Raw genomic sequence first — 24,936 nt, 5'->3', positions numbered from 1 at the left:
TTTTTTTTTTAATCTATTACTGTCCTCTGTGCACTGAGGTATGAAAAGCCATTTTGTGCATTTTCTGTGCATCTTCTCTGTCTGCAAGATGTAATGTTCACGAGAACAACAAGAGAGATGGGGGTCTTCTGCTGGTGGGTTGCTGCTGCTTTCCTGCTGCAGCCCCTCACATAAACTGCAACAAGGACATGCACTTCATGGACCACGGAATCATAGACTGGTTTGGGTTGGAAGGGACTTAAAAATCATCTAGTTCCAAGCCCCCTGCCATGGGGGGCATACACAGCACTAACCACAAGTGTAAGCATCATTTCACATCACACTGGAAAAGCCCAAAGGTCTGCTCCATCCCACTGTGCTGGGCTCTTCACTTCAGTCTCCTACTCCTCCCTTCATTATCAACAACAAACTATCTCACATTTTAATATTTTTCTTACATATATATATTAAAAAAAATAATTTTCTGTATAGCAGCTGCTGCTGCTCATTTTATATTTTTTTTTCCCCTAAAGCTCTCATGCCTATTATTTCCATGTACCTTCCTGGAATCCAGCAGGGGGGAAGCTGCCCATGCAGAGCTGCAGAGACTCAAGTAGGAGAAGATGGCCATCTTACCCTATCTGCACATCAACACAGCACAACTCAAGCCCCCAAAATCCATCTTTTCCAAAGCGAGCACCTGCACCCTACCCACCTCAGTATTCACAAGGAGCAATCCCAGCAGCCAGAGAAGCATTATTACACTACCTGAAAGCCCCTAATTATTTTGTTTGTGTTTACTGATGTTCTCAGGTTGATCTGTTCAACGCTAATGAGCCATTTACTCTCAATTAGAAGCCTCTCTCAGAACAGAGCTTTCATTCCAGAGAGTTTCACTGATGAATTAATTACAACGTGAGCTCAGCCTTCTGCAGGAGCTTCTCCTCCCCTTGGAGCAGGTCCCCTGAGCCAGAGCACCCAGAGAATATAATTTACCTTAATGCTACTGTTAGTAACACGTTCCCATTGGTAATACACACACACAATCACAGAATGCAAAGATGGGCATCATGGATCAAGCAACATCTCAAGGCATGTTCGCTGGATATGTTTTAAAGGCTTAAACTATTTCAGGTTAAAAAAAAAAAAAAAAGGAAAAAAAAAGAAAAATACGATTTTTTTATTATGTATGTGGTATTTAGTCTAAAGTGTTATGTGAATTTCCCACAGCTTTAAAAACCTGCCTAGATCTGGCTGCTGAGCAGTACTGAGAGAAACAGCCACAAGCAGAGAAATCTTGCACTGCGATGGCTGCTTGGAAAAAAAATATTAAATATAAATCTGGGCTATTTCATCACGCAACATTAAGTCAGCAATGTTCCACTGTGGGAAATTTCATCCCCATTACTGTGTACCGTGTGAATTTAATGAATCTGCAGCATAATGAGGAAGAGGAAAGGATCTCCAGGAAACACTGTGAATATGCTTAGCACCACAGTTTGCGTCCCATTAGATGACTGCGGCTAATGTAAGTGAAGTGTCATGCTACAAAATAAAAAGGCAAAAAAGAATGAATAATTAATATGGCCCTGAAGGGTCCTTTGGAAGATAGCTATAGTCAGAGGGAGCCTCTAGGGTCTGCTTTCTATCCGGTACTCAGACCCTGATGGCTGTAACATGATGGCCAGCTCACAGGCACCCCAGGGCGAAAGGACACACAGGTTCCAGTGAAGTTTCTATATTCTAGATATCAGCATCTCCAAGAGCTGAAATTGCCATTTTGAGACACAAAATACTTGGGAGCAAATTCTGTTTTACATGGAAGGTGACAAACTGGAGACAAGGAACTAAGAAATAAAAAAACCCTAATTCTGAGAACCTGTCTCAGAAGCAAAATCTGTGAGATACACTTGGCTTGGTCATGGCAAGACAGAATGTTCAGCAACATTGAGATTAAGGGAAAGGCAGGTGAAATCTGTTCAAGGAAACTACGAGCCCAGCCATGGGTCACCCAGTGGCATGGCACCTACACTCACCCCTCAAGCATGGTGTAGCATCACCCCAGCACCCCTTGCCATGTATTGCCACAAGTACTGAAGTGAGGGCAGGAAACCCAAAACCTCAAAGGATGCTTACAGTTTACTGCTATCATAGCTTAGTGTGCTCAAACTGTCTCCAGAAACTTCCAACAGACTATTGAGAAGACACATCCCTGCATAAATCTCAGTCTGGCTCTTTGCCTGTTACATAAAATAATGGAAGCAACCAACTCTGCCCAACTTGCCACAACGTTTTTTTCACAAAAGGAACTCATGTAAATTAGTATTTCAAAGAGCAACTTGTGGGTGAACATGGATTGCTGAAGAATAGTTTCTATGCAATGCATTATGCAGTTTGCTGGAAAAGACCTGGTAATAATGCACACCAAGGGATGGAGATACAAGCTTCTATCTACAGTTAGACACAGAAAGATCATTGTATTTACCCCTGTGGGCAAAATCTATTTAAATGGGAAATCCTGGGGACAATGACGACAAATTGCATGCCGCCACAAAGTAAAAGCCGTCAGAGACTCTCCTTCCTATACCTGCCCCACATCTTTTGGGAGATGTTAATAAATCTCACATCCCTACACTTCCCAGCTTCCAAACTGTGTCTTGTGCACATGGAGGCAGCAAAGCAACCCCCATCCCCCGCTGAACGCTTTATCCCAGCCTGATGCCCAGGTCCCAGAGAACCAGCCCAAACTCTGACCCACAAGCTAAAAACACCAGCAGACATGAAAATCTTCCTGGAATATTTCAGCTTTAAAATCTAAGACACAGATAATCATTCTTAGAAAACATTACTGTCTTGGATGCCAAAAGGCTGTTTCTACATTGCCCTGACACAGTCCTGGTATGAAGCAAGGGTTTCAGCTTTTCTTTAGGAATGAATCTCCACTTTGTTCTCCTGGAAAGACAGGAGGTGAAGAAAAAAGTTGTGTTTTCACAGATGAGCTAGAGTAAAGGCAGGCTATCATGAGAAACCAGAAAATTCATATCCAAATGACAACATCAATAGCACCACTTTGAAACAATCTCCCATTAGGAGTAATGGTAATATTATTTGAACAATGAATCCTACTGCCAGAGCAAGCCACTTCAGAAGCACAGCAATCTGCACGCTCTTTGCGTACCAAAAACTGGGCACATTTATGCTAAGAAAAATATTTTTGCCATTCAGTTGTGTATTATTCCCCCCCCCCCTTTTGGTTCTAAATATTCTCCTAATTCATTTCTCTTTCCTTTAACGTTTTCTCCTTTCATCAGCAAAATACTTATCTTGAAGCACATTCAAGCTTCAACCTGGCAGCAAAACTCTGAGAGAGAGGAATTCAGAGGATGACACCAGCTACCTACTAACTAACAATTAACTACTCCATGGCCCCAGGGTACCCTCAAACAAACAGCTTCTTTGGATATTCTTTGCCTAAATCAGTAACTGGGCAGAATTCAGTGGGACACCCAATCCTCTGCTGCTGGTCACTCACCTCTAAAAACTTTGGAGTATTTGAAATTAAAGCCTTCCCTCTCATATCATTAGCCATAGGAATAACAAAACACAGAACAAAAATCCGTTTACATATCATGTAACTTGTTAATTTTCGGTAATTACTTTTGTGTTTCTATATTCCTTTGATTACACACAGAAACTTCTCCACAAAGCATGATGAAAGGGTGTGGAGCCAGAGCCTCTCAGGCTCACCATGGTTGCAGACGCACCCTGCAGCTGGATTACCACTGGACCCATTCTGGCCTCTTTACTGCCTTCTTATCTGGGGTAATGATTCCTAAATTAGAGATCTTGCACTTCTGGTGCTGCTATAGCATTTATCACTGCAGCTGTGAACTTCTGCAGACATGGTTTTTAACGGAGGAACTAAAATTACAGCTCCAGGAGCGAAGGTGAAAGGGGGATGACCAGGAGAAAGAGCCCAGGCAGTTGATGGGCTGAGAACATCAGTCTGAAGCTCTCAATATGGAAAGGAAACCAAATTTAGCACCAAATGCAGCAGTTGATTGCTGGTTCACAGCTCTGTCCAGGCACTATCTTTATTACCCTTGCACTTTCCTACACCCTGAGGTCATAATTTTAACTTTAAAGTTATTCCAACTCTTACTCACTCTCATCCCAAAAGCACCCCAGAAGCCAAAAACAGCCAGAAACCCATATCCTCCCTATACTAAAAACACTGCAGAAGGGAGGGAAAGCATCATGGGGCTTGCTGGAGAAGCCACTTCACAACACAAAACTATGAAATGGCTAACAGCAATTGGTAGAATGATTGAAGGACCTTAACACAGCACAGCCTCGTCGGACATGGTGTACGCATGTCCTTAATCACAAACAATTAGTCACGCTGTGTCCTCAGTTATTTATGCAGGAGATGGGAGCGCTCAGCCTTGTCCTGAATCATCCTACTACAGACACAGATCCATGTCTTAATGGGGAGCAGAGAAAATCTTGTCAGAAAAATTGCTGTTCCAAGAGGCCAGCTCATTTTTACTATGTTTATTTCTGCATTTATGTTTGACCTTTCCTTAGACCTGCCTGAAATAAACACATGGCGATTCTCAACAGGACTGGTCTACCTGACTCACATTGGAGAAGCCATGGGACTCCACAGCATCTCCAAGTCCTCACTCCCACAAATATTCCATAAATCCATTCTCAGCCTGTGGAAGGGACGCAGACACTAACTCCCACTGCAGCAATGATAAGCGCAACTACAGCATCTCTTGTCCAGAGGTTTACCCAAAAAGTGAGCCCCCCCAGGCCAGCTCCAGACACAAGCTAAAAGCAGCCGGGCAGGGCAGCACTTGTCCTTCCTGAACATTCTGACCATTTTTCAGGTATCTTACAGCCCTGACTGCTATGTACTTGGCCACCAACCCAATGCCCTCTCTGAAGTTCACAGTACCACCTCTCCGACAAAAATAGCTGCTTCTGTGCCTGTGCTGGGGGAGCCCATTAGGGTGAATGACTTAAAGGGGTGATTACTTTTTTAAACCTTTGCCTTTTTAATAGGTAAGTAGGATTTTTACATCATTTGCTTAGCTCAACCATAGGACATTAATTCCATTTTTACTTTAAGTTGGCAGAAGCACGCTGGCTCTGCAGGGGCAGAGCTGACTAAAGACAATGTATATTAAAAGTGAAGGTTGCTAATCACCCTCCCCTGGTAGCCCTCAGTACATTTAGGTGTATTTCCCCCACAGCTGAGGAGGACACAGAGTCACTGCACCCCCCATACAGCATGCAGGAATCCCATGGTGGTGCTATGGGGAGAGCCAGCAGATCTGCACCCCTGTGGATGTTCCCTGTGCTTTCACTGGGCTGCAAAAACCTCAGCACACGTCACACCTCTTGATGAATGTCCTGTCATCAACACATGCATCCTTGTGATTGCTAGTGGTATTTAATGCATATCATACACAGCTTTTTGGGGGGTTTGTTTTTTTTTTCTTTGTCTTAACTATGTCAAGTAGTTGACTTTCTGCAGAATGTTTCTTGAAAATACAAATTTTGCAAGCACATTTGGAGCTGGCAGAACAAAAACCCACAAGAAACAAGCAATTCTGCCACAAGGCAGTAAAACAGTCTATGAAGTCTGTTTATCCAGAGATTTATTGTTTGTGAGATTAAAGCTGGCTCAGCGCGTTATCGGTGTGAAACTGGTGGACAGCATGCAGTCCTGGGCTGGAAATCATCTGTTGTTTATTCAGCTTCTGGATTTGCTTTATACATGTGCCCTACCCATTATGTTAAAATACTTTCTGTTGTTAGAGATTTATTCAATTTCTTTCCTAGAAAGACTCCTCATGCCCATGTTTTGTCACTAATGATAAAGATTCAAGGAACGATTGTATGACCAAGATGCCTCAACATTGGCAATGAATTTTGTGTCCTTACATGAAAGTAGCACTCCCTGACACACAAAATACCAATACCGTGTCTGGTTATCCTATTTCCAAGCACATATACCGATAGCTTAAGCATTAAGTCCAGGCACCCTTTGCAAAGAAAAGCTCAGTATCATCAATCCTGAGGCTTTATAGCACAGACCTGTCTAAGGAGCTCTGGACAATGACATTTGTAAAGGCTGATAAAAAGAAATAAATGCAAATAATACATAGAATTGTAGAGTCATAGAATGGTTTGAGTTGGAAGAGACCTTAAAGATCACCCATGGGCAGGGACACCTTCCATTAGACCAGGTTGCTCAAATCCCCAAAATGTTGACTTTTTATCTGTTTTGAAATACTTCAGTGTCAAATAAGCATCCTGGAGACATGTCCATTCCAGGGGACAGGCAGGCTGTGTAAGCAGACTGGCTTCCCACTGCTACAAGGCAGAAAGTAACCCCCACTGTTCACATTCTGGGGCTCAAGGAAGACCATGGCCTCAAAGAGAACACACATCTAACATACAACCAGGCACCTAACCTGACTACTGTATTCACTGCTGTTTGTGAATGCAACAGCAGTTACAGTACAATGATCAAATACTGCTCTGAAGGCCCTACAGTCATGCATCACCTTAGGAACAGCATGGCACATTGCATATTTATTTCTTAAAAACCAATATATTGCATAAAGACCCTTAATAAATCACTTGCCAGCAGCAATGTGCGCCAAGCAGGGCACACAAAGGTCCCATAGTGTATTTTCTTCACATAAGTAATCCAAAACAATAATTCCTGTCAAAAAGCAGCTACACTGTGGACACTGAATACCAAACAATATGCAAGGCTCTTCCCAACTTTCACTAAGAAATAAATTGTTAGATATCAGACAATTTCCTTTTAAGAAAATTGAATTTTTCTGGAACTTCCGAGATGAATTCCATGAACTCCTAAACATCTTGCCACAGAAATACACCGGAAATTGTGCTTCATGATATGAAATGCCTCTCAGTATTTAGAGATCCTCAGGCAATTAAGAAACCTTTTATCAAGTCATATGTGACAGGAGACTGAAATCAGGTCAGATTAAGGAAAAAAATAAATCTCTTAGCAATGTTAATTCTACCTCTTCTGCTGCCTTTCCACTTCCCGCCTACCAAGAGAGCTGTATGTACTGGCCGGGGAATGTGCAGCTCTGCACCACAAATCCATAATCCACCAAATGCAAATATTTTTTTGTCTACCAACTTGTGAAAATATATTTTCCTCCAAGCAAAGACCAAGCATGAAGAGAATCCAGTCCTAGAAGGTAATTGACTGGGAAGTTATAAATAACTAGAAGCAGAGCATTACAGCTGAAGTACTCTTGTGACCCTACCAGGGATGAAGGCAGCCAGTGAATACGCAGATCTCCCAACAGGAATGAAAGTTCCTTAACCTTGATTCAGAAAATGAGAATTTACTGAAAGAAGAGGGTAAATGTGCTTTCTGGTACTAGGTTTGACAGTTCTGTCAAAGTCAGGGCTGGCAGCCTGGCGTGTGGTGTTACCCTCCCCACAGTAGTACCTTACCTGGGCACTGGGGGTCCACAGTGGGGGGGGGGGGGGGGTATGATTTATTAATCTACAGCACAAGTGATATGTTGAAGACCCACAGAGAGCTAATAAATATGGGGGGGGGGGGGAATGATTAATCTGTAATAAATAATACAAACAAAGAAGGAAGCGGCTCTCAAGATCCCCAGCATCTACTACTAATACTGTGATGACATACACAGATAAAAAAATTCTTTGCACCCCTATGAATCCAGCCGACTCTGAACTCTTCTACTCACTTTAATGTGATATGCCAGAAGCAGGACAAATCAAAAGTGCTGCCACTGTAGATAACCATAAAGGCAAGTTTTCTCAGGACCTCTTATTTCTAGTATAGCCTGCAGTCCAGGAGTAGTATGTCCCATCCCAGGGCAGGGCACATGGGCTGTCCTCCTCATCTCTGGCTTCCCTAGCTGCTCTCTCCAAACCCCACACAGCCAAGCCAACAGAGCAGGGAAGGGATGCAGAAGGAACGGCCCCTAAAGGGAGGGTGCCAGAGCCCACCACAAGCAGGCCCCCAGCCAGCCCCCATAAAGACAGTGCCTGCAGGCTGCTCCTGTCAGCCAAACCCTAGCCTGAAGGGCTCTCCCCACAGCCCACAGCACTCGAAGAGCTTCTGGGCAGTTTTCAGGCTGAGCACAGGTTTCCCCTCCATTAGATTCAGAAGCTCCTAATTATAGTCTCTGGATGTACATTTTGGATGACTCTCTCCTGAAACATAACAGCATTTCACCCACGACAGGCTTTTTCCCCTTCCTCCTGCCAAACAATTTCAACATCGAGTTAGTTAAAAGTAGTGAAGGTCTGATTTTGTTAACATGGCTAAAACAGCTGTCTTTTGTTTAAAACTCACCTTTGCTTGACAAATGAAACCAAAGCAGACATGTACAAAGGTTTTAAGCAGAAACTATAACTTTTTTATGTCACCCATTAAAACCACATGAGCCCTGCAGCCAGTAGGAAGCAGCAGCAGTAGGCTGCAAATTGTCCTTCTGCCTGTGGATGAAAGAGCAAACCTTTCCTGAGGTTCTTCCTCTGTAAATGAACCTCACATTTTGTAACCCAGTTACAGTTTGCTGGGAGCAACTGTTTGGGTAAGGCCGATTTGCTTTGGGATATTACTGATGATTGGATGCTCTCTGCAAGTACACACCCTGCTCCCTGCATGCTCCCCATAGCGTCCCTTAGGTTTCAAACTTCCAAAAGGCAAAAGAAACAGAGTTCATCACAAGGAAGAAGTCAAGATGATGTGCCAATGAAGTCTTTTGCAATAAACAAGCACTGGTGCTTTGTGATGACAATGACTGCACCATAAAGCCATTTAAGCCATTTGGAAATGCAATACTATGGTTAAACCAGTTTTCCACCTCCAGTAAGGAGTGCCACCTTCAGAGAGCTATCTGTGCCACTCCTCACACAAACCTTCACAGAGAGGTTTTGGGGAAGAAGCTTCAAACTATGGTCTCTCAAAATAACCGTATTTAGTGGACCAGTGCTGAGGGCACTGCATCCCTCCTCATCCGGATGCCTGTGTTGTCAGCAGAACCAGGGCACTGCTACTTCTAGTGCAACTAAGATTTCATCTAAACACTCCTTTTGCTTGGTGATTACAAGCTTTGGCTTGACAAGCAACCTCTGCACTGACAACAAATCTAGCAGGCAGGTTGCTGATGGGGAGCTTTGCCATAAACACTATTTGTAGTTGTCAGCATTAAAAGCAGTTTGCCATCCACACCTGCCACCCCTGCACACATCCCAGCAGCACCTCAGCCCATCTGAACAGCACAGTAAATCACATTACTTCAGAGCAAGCAAACCCCGGATAAGCTGCTTAGAAAAAAATAAGTGCCCTTTAGCACTCTGAGCACAGAAATTATATTAGAAGTGCCTCTTCTAGGGCTTGCGGAATACAGATAGGAGAGGTTTCAGGGGTATTTAATATGTTTTTTTTCTTCGATTGAAACTCATTATCCCTTAGGTGAGCAAGTACATGAGGAAACACCTGGGAACAACCTAATGGGAGATGAAATGTTTAGTAACCCTGCCCCCGTTGTGCAGTGCTCTAAATAAAGAATAGTGAGCATTAAGGTATCCAGGACAAGTAACAGGTATCCATGGAGAAGCCAACTGGGCATTTTTTCCACATTTTGAGCAGACAGAACATCTGCCAGAGGCAGGTACCCTGCTGAATATAATTTAAACTATAAATAAACAATACTTGGGAGGTATCAATTGGCTGCTGATAAAAAATACTGACAATATCATTAATAATTTATTGAGGGTAACAATCCAGATGGAGTCTGAATGGCCAGTTGATCTGACATGTTAATTAACAAGAGGAAATCATTTCCCACATAAAAATAATAGCTAAGACTTCAGTACAACAGACAAAACACTCTCTTCAAAGCCAAGCAGTCCCCCTCACTTCGCTGCTCCACAGCAGCCTGGGGATCAGAGACCCCATCTTTGCCTGAGAAATATCGGCCACTGCCACAAAAGTGTTTTCTCAGCATAGCTTGAACACCTTCTGAGGAAAACCTGCTCCCTCCCGATTACAGAAATGTGACGGAGCGCAGGAAAAAAAACATTTCTGCCCCCTACCCAGCTGTGCAAAAATCAAAAATACCGTATATTAAGCTGAAAGGCAAAGGGGAAAAAAAAAAAAAAAGGGGAGGCAGAAGGAAGAAAATATGAAAAAAAAAAGGAAAAGAAACAAAAGAGGAAAGAGAAAAGTTACAAAAATAAAAAACAGAAGGAAAAAAAATAAGAAAAAATGGGGGGGAGGAAAACAAAACAAGAAACTAGAAAAAAAAACAACATAAAAAAGAAGAAAAATGGAAGAAACTGTAAAAAAAAAAACCCAAACAAAACAAAACAAAAAACATTCTTGCCCCCCCCCCCCCCAAGCTATGTAAAAACCAAGACAAACACATATTAATCTGCAAAAGGAAAGTCCATGTAGGTCTTTATAAATGTAAAGAAAGTAAGTAAAGATTACTAAGCTCCCAGTATTACCAAGGGGTTCAGCATTCAGTTAACACAAATTCCCCGTGTCGGCAGGACTGCCAATACACTTTACTTGCCACAGAATGTGGCAGCTTCCATTTCCTCCTTTGATTCACCACTTCTTCCAGGTCTGAAGGAGAAAACACATTTCCTGATGCTTCAAGCTCTGACCCAAACCCTGGGCATCCCTGAGGCTGAGATGACCCACAAGCCATCCCACAGGCACTGGCCTCTGGGATTTCCCTTTCAAAATACACTGAGCTGTATATCACAGAATCACAGAACGGTTTGGGTTGGAAAGGACCTTAAAGCTCATCCAGTTCCAACCCACCTGCCATGGGCAGGGACACCTTCCACTAGACCAGGTTGCTCAAAGCCTCGTCCAACCTGGCCTTGAACACTGCCAGGGATGGGGCAGCCACAGCTTCTCTGGGCAGCCTGTGCCAGGGCCTCACCCCCCTGACAGTAAAGAATGCCTCAAAAGGGAAGATATTTCCTTTTTTTTTCCTCACCAAGTTTTGGAGAGAAAAAGAGAAAAACATGCACCACTTGCTGCCATGAGGACACCAACAGGTCTAGCCTTGTTGTCAAAGCCAATGGCTTAAAAAAATAAAAAAGGAAGCAGACGCAGCATCTTTTATGTATGGCAAAGCCAAGAGAACAGGGAAGGTTCAGGCTCATTTCTGCAGGCCATTGCTTAGGAAAGGAGTCTTTGTATGGGTCCTGGTGCAGAATCACTGGTGGGACACCAGGAGCAGCACCCAACACCCCCTGCCTGGCACAAGATGTTCAACAGAGTCAAGCAACCCTCAAGCATCACCACCTCCTACAGCCCCAGCAAACCATCAGAAACCCCCAAGCATGGGAGGTTGTGCCCGAGCCTCATACAGGGCAGGCAGACAGAACTGCAATGTTGCCACTGAAGGCTGTAACAGACCCTGCCTCCCAGGAGAGGTAGCATAGCGGTGCAGAAACCAATCATGGGCTTTTGGAGAGCTGTTCTCCATGCAGAAAACACACCAGGACACCTAGCTCTGGAGGTTTTTTTTACATGAAACAAGCAAAGAAACAAACAATGTGGTAATAAAGAGATTGTAACTCCAGGTAAGTGCAACCATTATGCCTCAAATGACATCTATGTGACGTGGGACACAAAACACTACATTTAATAAGTTTAATAAGTTTTAATAAGTTCACTACACACAGTACTTTTAAGGAATATCTAAAACTATGAGTAAATAATTCATAATTACACTAAAATATTCGGCAGTATGAAGAAAGGAACCTCAGTCTTAGTGTCAAACATCCACTTTATCATATTCTCCTAATTCCCCTGAATTACATTATCCTCTTTCTAATAAATTAACTCTAGGAAATATGAACCCGCTACCAATGGTACTATGCCTCCACTTGACCATGCATCCTAAACACACCCTTGATGTGTGTTGGGTACCACCCTGAGTCATTGCCCTGCCACCAAGCATCAGCAGCAATAAATTGCATTGAGTGCCAGCAGCAGTCTCCCTGCCTATGGGGTGAGGAACGAAACAACTACCACTCCCACACTACAGCTGGGCTAAACAAAGCACATCAGAACAGACTGCTTTGTGACAGGCTTGCAGTCAAAAAACCCAGAATAATCCCTGGGAAGCAATGCAAAATGTCACTCCAGTCCAGTGTACCAACTGGGCAGATGAATTCCAAATGGTTTCAAACCAGTTGCCTAAAGGTGCACTATTGAAACAGAAAACTGCACATGCTATTTCAAGGAACAATGATTTATTCATTTTACTAAAAACTTCATTCTCAGCATTCATTTCTTTATCATTTCTATTCCATGTAAAGGAAGAAAAATTAATATTCCTCAATTTGAGTGACAGGTATTTATCTTTCAACTACTTGATTTACGCTAAGTTGATTTTTTGAGTACAGCCTAAATTTGCCATTGCTCCCCAGCCTTCTGCAGATTTACAGAATGGAAAACCCCAGCAAACTGTGATGCAGCTTGTGCCTGTCACCCCAGGAACATTTACGATTGTTTTAAAAGGGCAAAATGCACATGTAACATCTTCCCCGCTGTGGTGAGCAGCATCTGAATGTCCTTCTGCTTGAAGAAGCTCAGCACTGCAGGAAACATAGGGCAGCAGCTGCAGCAGGAGCTGTGAATGTGCAGGAGGAAGCAAGCCTGCTGCACATCCCCTGCCTCAGCAGGTGCACATCTGGGGAGAAGAACTCGAAAACTGCTTTGCAGCCTGAGAAGATGTCCACATGTGCAAGCAGAGGATGCATACACCCTGTCCTGTACACAGCGTGAGCAGATTCATGTCAGCATTAAGCAGCAACTGATTTCCATGCTGTAAGTGTATTTTCAGATTACGAACCGAATAGGAACAAAAATTTGATGGGTTTCCTCCCCTGTGGGACACATTAGCTTACATGTAAACAGTGCACAGGTGTTCACAGGGTGCACAAAACAAATTTATTAACATCAGATTTTTAAAACGAGATTTGTCTGACACGGCAAAACATTTCCTTTGCTTGGCTTGCTGTGTGAGCTGGTATCTCAGACAACAGAGAACTTCGGGGAAAGTTAATACTGAATGAGCAGTATTGTGCTAAGTCAAAAAGACAATATTTGATGTTGAAAACCATGCTTAGCAGAAGGTGGATGATCTGGGACACATCTTAAAGGGTATCAAACCAGCAGGCATATAAATACCAAACACAAACCTTCCCTTGGTCACAAACACAAACAAAGCTCTCTTTTCAGAGAAGGAAATTAATGGTGAAAAACAACATTGTGCATTAAAACAGAAAAACCATACACTGCATTCAGTACCACACTCACAACTAACCTGCTGACTCCAAACCTTCTCCTTGTGCAACCGGCCTTTGGAAATTTTACAACTAACTCAACTGTTGAATATAAAAAATAATTGCAATCTAAACCTAAAAGACAGGATTTTTGTGGCAAACAGAAAGTACTCGTTTCCTGAGACACCATAGTAAATCTCTCTTTATTTCCCAGCAGTGATCAGGGAACACTCACTGGTTCATTATTTTTCTTTCCCAGCTAAGTATCTCAAAGACATACTTTAATTCTGTGAGCCCCATGATCAGCACTCATCATTTCCAGCACTGAAATAGTTTCCAAATGGAATTCCAAACACTAACACAGGATATGTAGAATGCAGATTTTATTTCCCACTTGCAGATCTTGCCTGCCCTCCCAAAGAGAAGCATGTTCTTATTTGAACAGGGCAGCTCTAGGGATTCATTTGAGCTCAGATGATAGAAAGAAATGGGCAGTGGGCCATCCATTTAGTCTGTGACTCACCCAGGGGATGCCCAGCATCCTCGCCGGGACTGTCCCAGCAAAGGCACTGCAAGATAAAGGATGACCCAAGCTCCACCATCCTCCTGGGGAGGTCCAGCTAAAAGGCTATACAGAATGGGTTCTCAAGGGCAACGAGGACAAGTCCATGATTAATAAAATGTAGTCCAACAAGGCACAGAGTCAGCGGAAAATTCTTCACCTTAACTAAGTTTAATGGATTTAATTTCATTCTTTCTGCCTTTTCAAACAGTCCTGCCTGCTTTTCCTCCCCTTCTTCTTCATCCCAGAGGACTCTTCTCTCTATCCTTCCCACAGAGAAGCAACAGCCCTGAAGGGCAAGACCCACATCCCCTTTTTTCTCATTTCATTTAAGAGCCTAGGTTGGGAGCAGCTTAGGCGGAGTTTAAAAAGGGTGAAATGCAGCTACTTATATTTTATTTTCCTCCAGAATGAAATAAACTCTAGACACTAGCTATGTATTTTTCCACCAAATAAGCTATTTCTACCTAAAGCAGAAATTAAGATGCATACAGGAAAGCTGGAGAGGCACTTGCAAGGGCCTGTAGGGATAGGATAAGGGGGAATGGCTTTAAACTGACAGAGGGGAGATTTAAATTAGATATGAGGAACAAGTTCTTCCTTGTGAGGCCCTAGCACAGGTTGCCCAGAGAAGCTGTGGCTGCCTCCTCCCTGGCATTGTTCAAGGCCAGGTTGGACAGGGCTCTGAGCTACATGGTTTAGTTGAAGGTGGGTTGGGACCAGGTGATCTTTAAAGTCCCTTCCAAACCAAACCATTCTATGATTCTACGATTCTATATACAGAAAATATCACAGAGTGCTTTATGCAAGGTGCATTATCGATACGTTTGGAGACATTATTAACAATATGCTACGCAATTATCTTTTACTGGCACCACAAATCTTTTTCCTACTTAGTCCTGGAAGCTGAATTCTCACTAGTACTCAAATTATTTTAAAGCACTTGCCAGTGTCTTGGGACTTTATCTGATGCCTTCCCAATCATACCAAGTCATGCCCACTAAGCTAAAAATAGGGGCGGGTGGGTGGCCCTTCAGAAGAACGTGGCAACTTCAGGTATCTCTGGGCATTCCTTCCCTGCCTCGAAGGCATGGCCTGATTTTGACTGAGTAGTTATGAGAGATGCTGGGTTTGCTTGGGTGCAAACAGCATGTAGATAAATGGGCAGGCCCTGTCCTAGCAAACAAACATCACCCTCCTGCGCTGCAGTGCACATGCAGACAAGACTGGCATGTCTGCAACATTTGAAACAGTGGGGAGGGTGGGGTGTTAAATCTCATTTTTAATCTTTCCTGACACTTCTGTGAGTTAGTATAGTTTCAATATCAAGGTTTTGCTATGAGGAAAATCTAAAACAGAACAAGTTTTAAGGGACTTGGCTGGAAATCAAGAAAGAAAATGTACTTCTGCACCTAATGAAGAAACAGACCTTCACACGAGCCTTCTACCTTGGAGGTTAACCAAGATGTTTAAAAGCATAGGTTTCCTCTGCACTCTACCTTTCAACTCACATAATTGACATGCATAAAAAAAAACATCTTTTTGGTGAGAGGCCATAGAGGCCTACACCTCTACTTCCACGTGCTCTTTGTTTCTATGGCACAGACATGCACATGCAATCACACACCAGCAGCTAAAAGGCTGCCATTAGGACATGGCATCCCTTTGCAATCTGCCAATACCAAATACACTAAATACACTATGTGCTGCGGACCACAGTTTTGTGCATCAGCCAGAGGTACCACCTCATTTACCTCTCTACAGTACTGAATTTACTATGCTTACATACTTATTCATATGTTACATATATACTGATATGCCATATTAATTATATTACATTATCACACTATGATCTGGCCCAGTATCAGCCAACAGAATGACCTTATAAGCATAAAAAAGCAGCAAGAGCCTCTTAGTCTAATAGTTGAAACCCGTCACTTCAGCAATTTCAATGTAGAATAAAATACCTATAAAATTTTTACTGAACTAAAATGTCCACGTAAGTGATTAGGCATAAGTTAAAGAGAATTGAAAGTCCTTGTTAATAACCAAAGCACATAGAGAAGAACCACTTATTTTCTTCTTGGGCATACATGGGCATTTTTGACAGTTCAGATGCATCCTGGAAACACCTAAAGAGTATTTCTGAAGTTTCTCATTAATATTAAAATTAAATTGGCACTATCACTCTTCCCAGTAGCAATGAGAAATCACATAACAAATGTAGGAGGTGTTGGAAGGTCAGGCTCCCTTCTTCCCCCTTTCCACCATCACATCCTTCTAATACCCTTAGAAGAAAACTGCTACCTGATTGATAGCTCTTTGACTAAGAAAAACCTAAGGAAACTCCACGCAGCGCAGACACAAACCCTCCTACAATATCTGTGGGCAGATCACTCTTTGTCATTGTATGAATGCTAAATTTAGGAAAACCCTACTAATATTATGATAGTACAGCTGTATGCCAAAGGGCTGGGGGCCTAACTAACACAGAGTATGGTCTCACCTGCACATGCCCTTCTGAATTAGGACAGTTTACTTGAAATTTGTGTGTATATACTATGACAAACAGAATGATGTAAACTGTAAGCTACAGCAGCTATGCTTGCAAAGATAACAGCAAATTACAAACCTTGATCTACGAGGACCAAATGCATCCGAACAGAAAAGGTAAGTGTCCTGGGTTCAGCAGTAGCAGTCATGTTTTTCCTTTGTGTTAACTGGTGCAGTGCTGTGTGAGTGAGTGAACAGGTTGCCTGACTGGGTTTAAACCACGACAGTAAGAAATGGTTCATCTGACTGCTGTCACTTTATAAGACCTTCCTCTTGCTCCTAAAGATGTTCAAACAGCTAATTGTGTGGAAGGATAAGAAGAGGTTTGTGCTTATTTACATGAATGAGTTAGGATTTGAATACTAGGTCTTGCTAGGGAGCGCTCAGTAATGAGCACTTTGTGTCTTCACAGCTGACCTCTCAGGCAAAAAAGTAAAGATCTTTGGGTTTATAAGAGATAAGATTTAACAGCAAAAAAAGCCATATGAAGATTGAAGGATGCTGATGCTCAGCAGTGTCTGTCCAGAATTAGCAAGCAATAAAAGGCAGGAATTTTTTAATTTGGAAAATATGAGCATTTCTGGTTATGTGAAACAAAGGAAGACTGCAAAGTACAAATTGCTCTAACCCCTTGGTTTGCATCAATGAATACTAATTAATCCTGGTTTACAAACTGAAGTCAAGCTAAAAGGGCTTCACCAAGCTGGCTACCATCTGCAAGCCTTTCCCAGGAACTATTGGTATTTCCAGCTTTGCTTTTCACCCCTTCGTATTATGAAATCCTTTTGCTGATTTGCCACCCCTCTGCTCCTCCGCTGCCTCAGAAGCTGAACAACGGTGAAGGCAGAGCCCATGATGCTGGAGAAGGGGAAGGCAGGGGATGGGTAGTTATACCCCATCAGGCCAACTTCAAATCACGGAAAAACACTGCACAAAGTAATCAAACAATTTTCATCAGCTAGAAGACAACAAGGTTGTAAGCAAGGGCCAAAATAGATTTGTCAGAGCAAATCAGGCCAAATGGACTTAATTTCCTTCTGAGGCAGAGGAATAGAGCTGCTGAGTAGGAGGGAACTTGACTGCCTGCAAGAATACTATTTTTATAGTTTATTTTTCAATACTATTAACAAACTAGAGGAAAAAATAATGCAGATGCAATATATGAGTAAATGGCTAAAAAGTGCAGCTCTTCGCAGCAGGAATACATTTGCTTCATCAATAGAAAAGTGAAGATTTTCCACTTATTTCCCATTAAATTCCCTGTAAGGCGACATCATTGCTGGAAACCCCAGCCTGATCTCCAGGGTGGTCCCTCCTGCAGCACTGCCACTCAGAAAATGCCTCCAGCCTTTACACTGACCTCACCTGGGATTTCAGGGGCTGTCCAGGACCAAAGGGGTTGAGTTGTCCCCTCTCAAGTCCCACTGGGGAGTCAACACCCCAGAATCCTGGGCACTGGGATTTACAGCTCCTGACACATACTTGTTCTGCACAAATACAGCAACAGGAACAGGCTTGAATTAAATTAGAATAAATTTAGCGCTCAGCCCAGGAGGAGCTCCTCTTCTCAGGGCGAAACTGCTTGGTACTAAATGGAGATCCGAGGACAATCCCATACTGAAATACCATGGAATGAGCTATTCTAGAAAATACCGACATGGCAAAACCAGTCACTGAAATTATGCTCACACTAGAGACCATGTTGCCCAAGGCTCTGTCTAACCTGGCTTTGAACACTGCCAGGGATGAAGCATTTACCATTTCTTTGGGCAACCTGTTCCAGTGCCTCACCATTTAAAATGTTTCCTGAACTAAGATAAAAATAGCCATTCTCAGATTAGTAGTTTCAGTCTTTGTTCAAGTTATTTTGAAGGAACATTCTTATTTAAGATATGTCATGCTCCACTTCCACATTTGGCCAAACAAAATGTCCCTCAGATTCATGGTGGCTCAAATTCAGATCCTGGCACAACCCATACGTGTACGTGAGTTGAACAGGTCTTCAAGCCGATCTTCTCACAGATCCACAACAGCATCCTTGTGACTCCAATACCAGGGCTACTGCCAGAGCCTTTTTCTGTCCAGAAATACAAAATAATCACTAAATCATTTATAAAACTCATTTGAAGAGGCAGTGATGGTAAGAGGATGAATAAAATGAAAACCTCCAATTTATGCTTATTAACTAGAAAAACAATAGATGAGAAACAAAACAATATGAGCACTGTAGAGTTTCCTTAATCGCTCATGAATTTCTCAGAGAGGAGCACTTTGGTCTATATTTAGCAAGCAGTGGCTCCACATCCCTGCCCACTGGTGAGTTTACAGGAGTGAAGCATTCCCTGCCTGTCACTGCAGCATGAGAAAGCAACACTCCTCACAACCACATTGCTTTTGTTCCGTGAGAAATTCAAGCGCTTCACCTTCCACACTTTTCCAAACAGCACTCACACAACACCTTCAACCTGCCAGAGCTTGGCATGTGTGAACACCATTCCCCAGCCCCACCAGGGAGATCCTGTCCCCCAGCACCCCATAACCCAACCCACACGGCTCCAGCTGCAGCAGGGACAGAGTTCCCATGCTCTCAGGGAATCTGGTATTCATATTTTCCTCTTTAGATACATTTGATTTCCTGGAGGCATGGCACAGATTTGTATCAGAGACCAAGTTTTAGTGCTCCTGAATTTTCTCAATCATTGCACATGTCACTCTCCCAGAGATTACTAGCTCTTGCTTAGCCCTCCAATACTTATTCAAGGAAAATATTGATCTACATGAGCAGACTGATGCTACAAGGCCCGTCTGTGCCAGCACACACGGCACAAGATCAGCACAAGAAGTGCTCAAGGAGAATGTATTCTGTTTGATTAAGCGCGAACAAGTATTTTTTGCAAAGACATGACTTCTGATGAATCACCAGTTATTCAGATTATATATACGGTGAAGGGAAAGCTCCTGCCGAGCTCCAGCTTAAAACTGCTATCATTTTTCTCTCATATATCTCCAAAGAGATCTAAGGGGGGGAAAGGAGAAAGATCCACAAAAGCTTTCTGCATTGAAGCTCAGTACTGTGGGAAACTGCTGTCTTATGCAGGAGGAAGGATGTGTTACCCAAATTTCAATGGCTGCAAGTTATATAAGGGTTGTAGTTACCAAAACTGTTCACTCCCAGTTGTGCCTCCTTAGAACCAGCACATAAACCACTACACATTTGCTATATTTTCATTAGCATTTAAAAATGGGGTGGTTTTTTTTTTTCCCTTTTTTGGTCCAGCTGGGCCCTTTGGCTGTGCTGCACCTGAGTAGCAGCTGCAGGAGGGGCAGCAGGTATCTGAGCCATGAAGGTCCAAATTTCAGCACATGATCACTTAGCGACAAGCATGTTTGCCCCCTTGACCACCAAATACTGTTTTTTTCCACTAACAGATATTTTCTATAATGGCAGCACTGGAAAAAGATTTGCTGAACTGCTAAAACCACAAGATTTTTAAATCAGTTTTGTATCATTTTTAGGTTACACTTAGAAAAAAAAAGAGAAAGAAAAAAAGCCACTTTCATGACGCAGAACTCCTGAATTATTTTTTTGCTGTCACTTCCCATCTAACACACCTTACTGATGTCTCAACTCATATTCAAAAGCTGTCTAGACATAGTCTTCAGTAACCAGGTCTAGGTGGCCCGGCTTAACTAGTGGAGTTGGACCAGATGACCTCCGGAGGTCCCTTCCAAACTCAGCGATGTTTCAAATCGGTGATATTTTGCAGAGAAGTGGTTCAGAGTGACGGTTTCTAAGCAAATTCAGTCACTGAGTTATTCCTTGTGAAAGCTGGCTTGGGTTTCCCAAGACTCTGGCCCCCTCCCACCAATGCAGAAGGCCAGGACTCTCTCATTCTTTGCCAGAGAACATAATGAAGAGGTCTACACCACATGTGCAGGTCCATGCTCCATCAAACCCAAGCTAGAGGTGGCTTTCGGCCATTCTCATGCAGACAGCAAATCCAGAGTGAGCAAGGGCCCATCCAAGGTCAAGCAACACCAGTACACACAATGCTGCAAGAGTCTGTGCTGGACCTTTGCATTCCTCACTCTACCTCTCTATCCAAATTTCTGCCCTGTCAATACAATGAGATTGTCTGAACACCTGACAAGGTCACAAAAGCTAGTAAGACAGTGAAGGAGAGGAAGAAGATGAACCTAGGTATAATTCATGAACTGTACCAACCATTGATTGATGCAATATTTTGATTCTGGTTAGCTCCTCCACTAACTCCAGAGTATTTTCCCTCCCTTTTGTCCCCTGCCCACAACACTTTGCCAACATTTGCACACACCCCACACCCCTCCCAAAATACAGATGGTAAGATAAAAATAGAACAACTATACGTTCCACCTTTAAAGTTGCTAAATTTGTACTGAGTTTTCTTTAAAGCTAAGCGACCACGAGAATAACACATAGGAGAAACATCTTTAAATGGCTATAGAAATTATCTATATCACAGCAGTCTTCAGATTTGTATTACAGTTCTTTATTCACTCAAGTTGTTTCAGTTCTGAAATCATTCCCCTGCATCTGTTTCTGAGGGAAATCTTTCCGTAGAGACCCACAGTTACATAATTCAAGCTATTCACATTTTTAAAAGAACAGTGGAATATGCCTTTGATTTCATCACTATTTATTTAATTAGAAAGCCTGGCAGGCTGTTTGATTTCTTTAATCAGAAAATGATGTTAAAAGTTTTCCAAAATATCATTTAATGAGTTTCGAAAATGGATGCATATACCATTCCTGCCAGGTTTCTGTATATTTCAGGTTCTTATTAACTGTTCAGGTTTTTTCAGCCATTTCAGCAGCTTATCAGTAAGTCACAGGATACTACAGCAATTGTAAAAAGCTACATGCTCCTAAATGCATGCAGAGGTAAAGCCCCAGAAGGGGAATCCAACATAACAGTCAAAACCTGTTCTCCCCATGAACACCATCGTGAAGGTTTGCTGACAACCGAGCTTAAAATCCTCCATCACAATAATGTGAAATCAGGACAATAGTTTTTGAAAATAAATGCTTTGAGTGTTCTTCAAAATTATATGTTATCATAATAATGGAGGGGTTGAATATATATCAAAAATAATCCTAAATGGTTACCAATTACCCTTATGAATCATAACCATCTTCAGATTCTGAAAAGCCATTTGAACATCTCAGCTGTGAAACTCTCCCCTTGCTGACTGACACTCCAAAAAATGGAAACAGTGCAAACCCCAGAGCCAGACCTGAGCATCCTTGGGCATTCCCAGGGAAAGCTCTGGGGTCTGGTGCTGGGCGTAACCTCAGAGCACTCCCCATGCAGGAGGTTTAGACTGTGGGCCATACAAATTAAAAGAGCCAGGAGCCATCCATGAATGCTTACCTCAAGTATCTGTGGCCCCTAAAACAAAATCTGTTTGTGAGGGAAGGTGAGGGAAGGCGAGGGAACAGGAGACAAGCTCTGCTGAGCTCAGCCCTGCTGCTACCCCCAGGAAGGACCAGAAGGGATCAGCAGACCCTGGCTTCCTTTCCTCTAGGGATGTGCTAGGTCCGCTTCCCACTTTCCACGTGTTATTATCCCAACAACCTAAAAGCTGTATGTAATTGAGGAGGGTAAGGGAAACATAAGGAAAAGTCTTCTATTTCCAGAAATTAACGTTTCGGTGATGAGGCAGTAAATTATCTTAATCAAGCTGGGAGGCATCTATGAGAAATCATTTTTATATGATTTAATGAGAGAAGGCATCAGAAATGGTGATTTTAATCAGTCAAGTGGGATTTAGAAGCAAGAAGATCCTGCTTAAACAACTCGTTAAGACTTCTCAGAAAAAAATCTTTACTGTCTCTGCAGACAGTCAAAACAAAATTTATTGTATATATTTACTAATTCTCTAAACCCCTTGGTAACATTGCATATCAAAAGTCAACCGATTAAAGAGAAAAACAAAGTTAAAGGAAAAAAAAGTCTTCATAAGCACTTGCAGAGAAAAACAAGAGGCTCTGAGTTTCTATCAAAAGACAAGGCTGACTCAAACCAAATGCTATTAGGATTCATAAATTTCTATTTACTATAAATCCAATGGCTATATTAAAGTGAGAAATACTCAATACCTTCTAATTCTTTTTCTAATTTGTAAGGCACTTGCACCCCAGCCTGCACCACACAGTGACAGCAGAAGACTGGAACAAGAATAACATGGAAAATGGCAAATTAAACAGGATCCTTCAAAAGGGCTTAGCCTCAATTTGTACTGTCCTGACTTAATCTAACCACCATGACATGCCTCCCAAACGCTACGTCCCATGGCACTCTACAATCCCATGTCATTGCAGAATGCACCAGTACTGATACATCTACCTTGAAATCATGATTTATAGAGTAGTTTAAGGTTAAGACATTTCAAAACATGTCAAGATCCCTGAATCCACCCCACTGATCCTTCCAGTAACTTTAATTCTCTCTTATTTTTCTGTTGAACCAGAAGTCTGCTTTTATTTTTCATAGGTATTTCTACCTCCTTCAGTTCCAGACTAACAAACGGCTGCCTCTGTCATGTCAGTACAGAGAGAAGAAGTGTTAACAGTATACCATGAAATAAGTATTTTTTGTTACTTATTGTTAGTCGCTTGCCATCCGATTTTGATGATGGGAGCAGAAGATCTCTGTAGGACAGAGGAGATATGTGGACTCTTCGTTAGGGACTGTAGGGGCAGGACAAGGGGTAACGGGTTCAAACTTAAACAGGTGAAGTTTAGATTGGATATAAGGAGGAAGTTCTTTACTGTAAGGGTGGTGAGGCACTGGAATGGGTTGCCCAGGGAAGTTGTGAATGCTCCATCCCTGGTGGTGGTCAAGGCCAGGTTGGACAGAGCCTTGAGTGACATGGTTTAGTGTGAGGTGTCCCTGCCCATGGCAGGGTGGTTGGAACTAGATGATCTTAAGGTCCTTTCCAACCCTAACTATTCTATGATTCTATGGTTCTATGAGTAGCTTGGTTCTTTACAAAGGATATTGCAGATCTGAGCACAATTCAGACACAGGAAATAATTTACTTGAAGAAACAAACAAGGAGCGCAGGCTGAAAGCACCTAGCTCTCTCTTAAATCTCTAAAAGTTAAAGAACTTGGATGAATATCAAAGCCTTTTCCACTAAATATGCTACAAATTCCCATCCGCGAAGACACAGGCAGCCCAGGCAGCAGCAGCTCCCTGCGGTACCTGCTGTAGGAATATGGTAGTGGGGAGCAAACACAGCAATTCCTCTGTGCCATGTTTCTGGGGTGGGTAAGAAACCATTTTATTTCTATGGTATTGATGCTCTTCATGGCAATCTTACAGAAAGATAAAATAAGACAGCAACTTTAGAAAACTGTCTGTCTCTAAGGATGCTTAATGACTATGTGCAGAAGCCATGTTATTTTATGAGATCCCCTGAACTGGTTGTCAAGTCAGGAGACGTGGCACAGGAGCCAAACAGCACATCTGGCACTGGGAGAATGTTCATCCTAAAACTGCTGCTGCGCTCAATACACAGCTCCCCACTTGGGACTGAAGACGTCTGAGTGAAATCAACTGCTTTCATGGGGAAACATTAGAGCTGGTGTGCAATTTTAAACTCAAAATATAGATCACAAGCAGGGTTTCCCAGCCCTAACAAAGAAGGATGCCTTGGTCTGCGGCAGTATAAGGATAGAGCCGTCACGACATCAGCACAGGAAAGAGCACATATCGCTACCAGACCTCACTTTGGCTTTTGCACCTCATCTTTGGAAAGAAACCAAATGCCAAAACTCCATCACTCCATCACTGTACAAATTCATCCATTTTCATCATGTTCTAGTACTGAAATACAGTCTTCTGAGTTTCAAAATCCAATTCCATTTCAATTCAACTTAATGATACAAAATGATGATGATTTTTTTCATTGATAGGAGGGTAAGAGATAACCACTACAAAGGCAGCTTTATAGACTGAAAGTTAGAAAGTTACACACACTGCATTAAAGGTCTCTTTTACTTCTGGGATGTGAGAGAAACCCATTATAAAAATGGGGTTGTACAAAAGAATTGCTCCCTGGAGGCTGCTGTCCCATCTGCATAGGTTTCACTTAAAATAAATGCTGCTCCCAGTAGGATTAACAGAACATTGTAATTGTATTTCAGAACACAAAATGTAAGGAAGCTTATCCCACACCAAGAGAGAACCTGGAAGGCAGGCAGGGTACCTGAAGTACCAGCTAGGCTGATACCAGCAGCATAAATGATCTTGTACATAACTCAACCTTCCTCTCCACTCAGCCTTGGCTCTGACTTCTGGCTGGTTCTTCTGGGTTCAAGTGGACCAGACACAAAAAAAATCCTAGAAACCCTCTCCCATTTGGTTCAGATCAAACACTTGCACCTGTAACTTCAGCTTAATGTGCAAATCAAGCACAGTCTAATTAATCTTCCT

At 42.5% G+C, this 24,936-nt stretch overlaps 1 protein-coding gene across 2 annotated transcripts in view; it reads right to left on the bottom strand.

Moving 5' to 3' along the window:
- Nucleotides 1–24,936, bottom strand: part of KCNJ3 (potassium inwardly rectifying channel subfamily J member 3) — a 644,250-nt gene that overhangs the window by 610,942 nt on the left and 8,372 nt on the right. The gene's annotated exons all lie outside the window — the stretch shown is intronic.

The sequence above is a fragment of the Pezoporus wallicus genome, unplaced genomic scaffold (genome assembly GCF_028554395.1).
Source record: "Pezoporus wallicus isolate ANWC-B61680 ecotype Strahan unplaced genomic scaffold, APGP_CSIRO_Pwel_v1 contig_736, whole genome shotgun sequence".
In the NCBI taxonomy this organism is placed as follows: Eukaryota; Metazoa; Chordata; class Aves; order Psittaciformes; family Psittacidae; genus Pezoporus; species Pezoporus wallicus.
The sequence above is the reverse complement of the archived record's forward strand: the minus strand, read 5'-3'. Positions and strand labels throughout refer to the sequence as shown.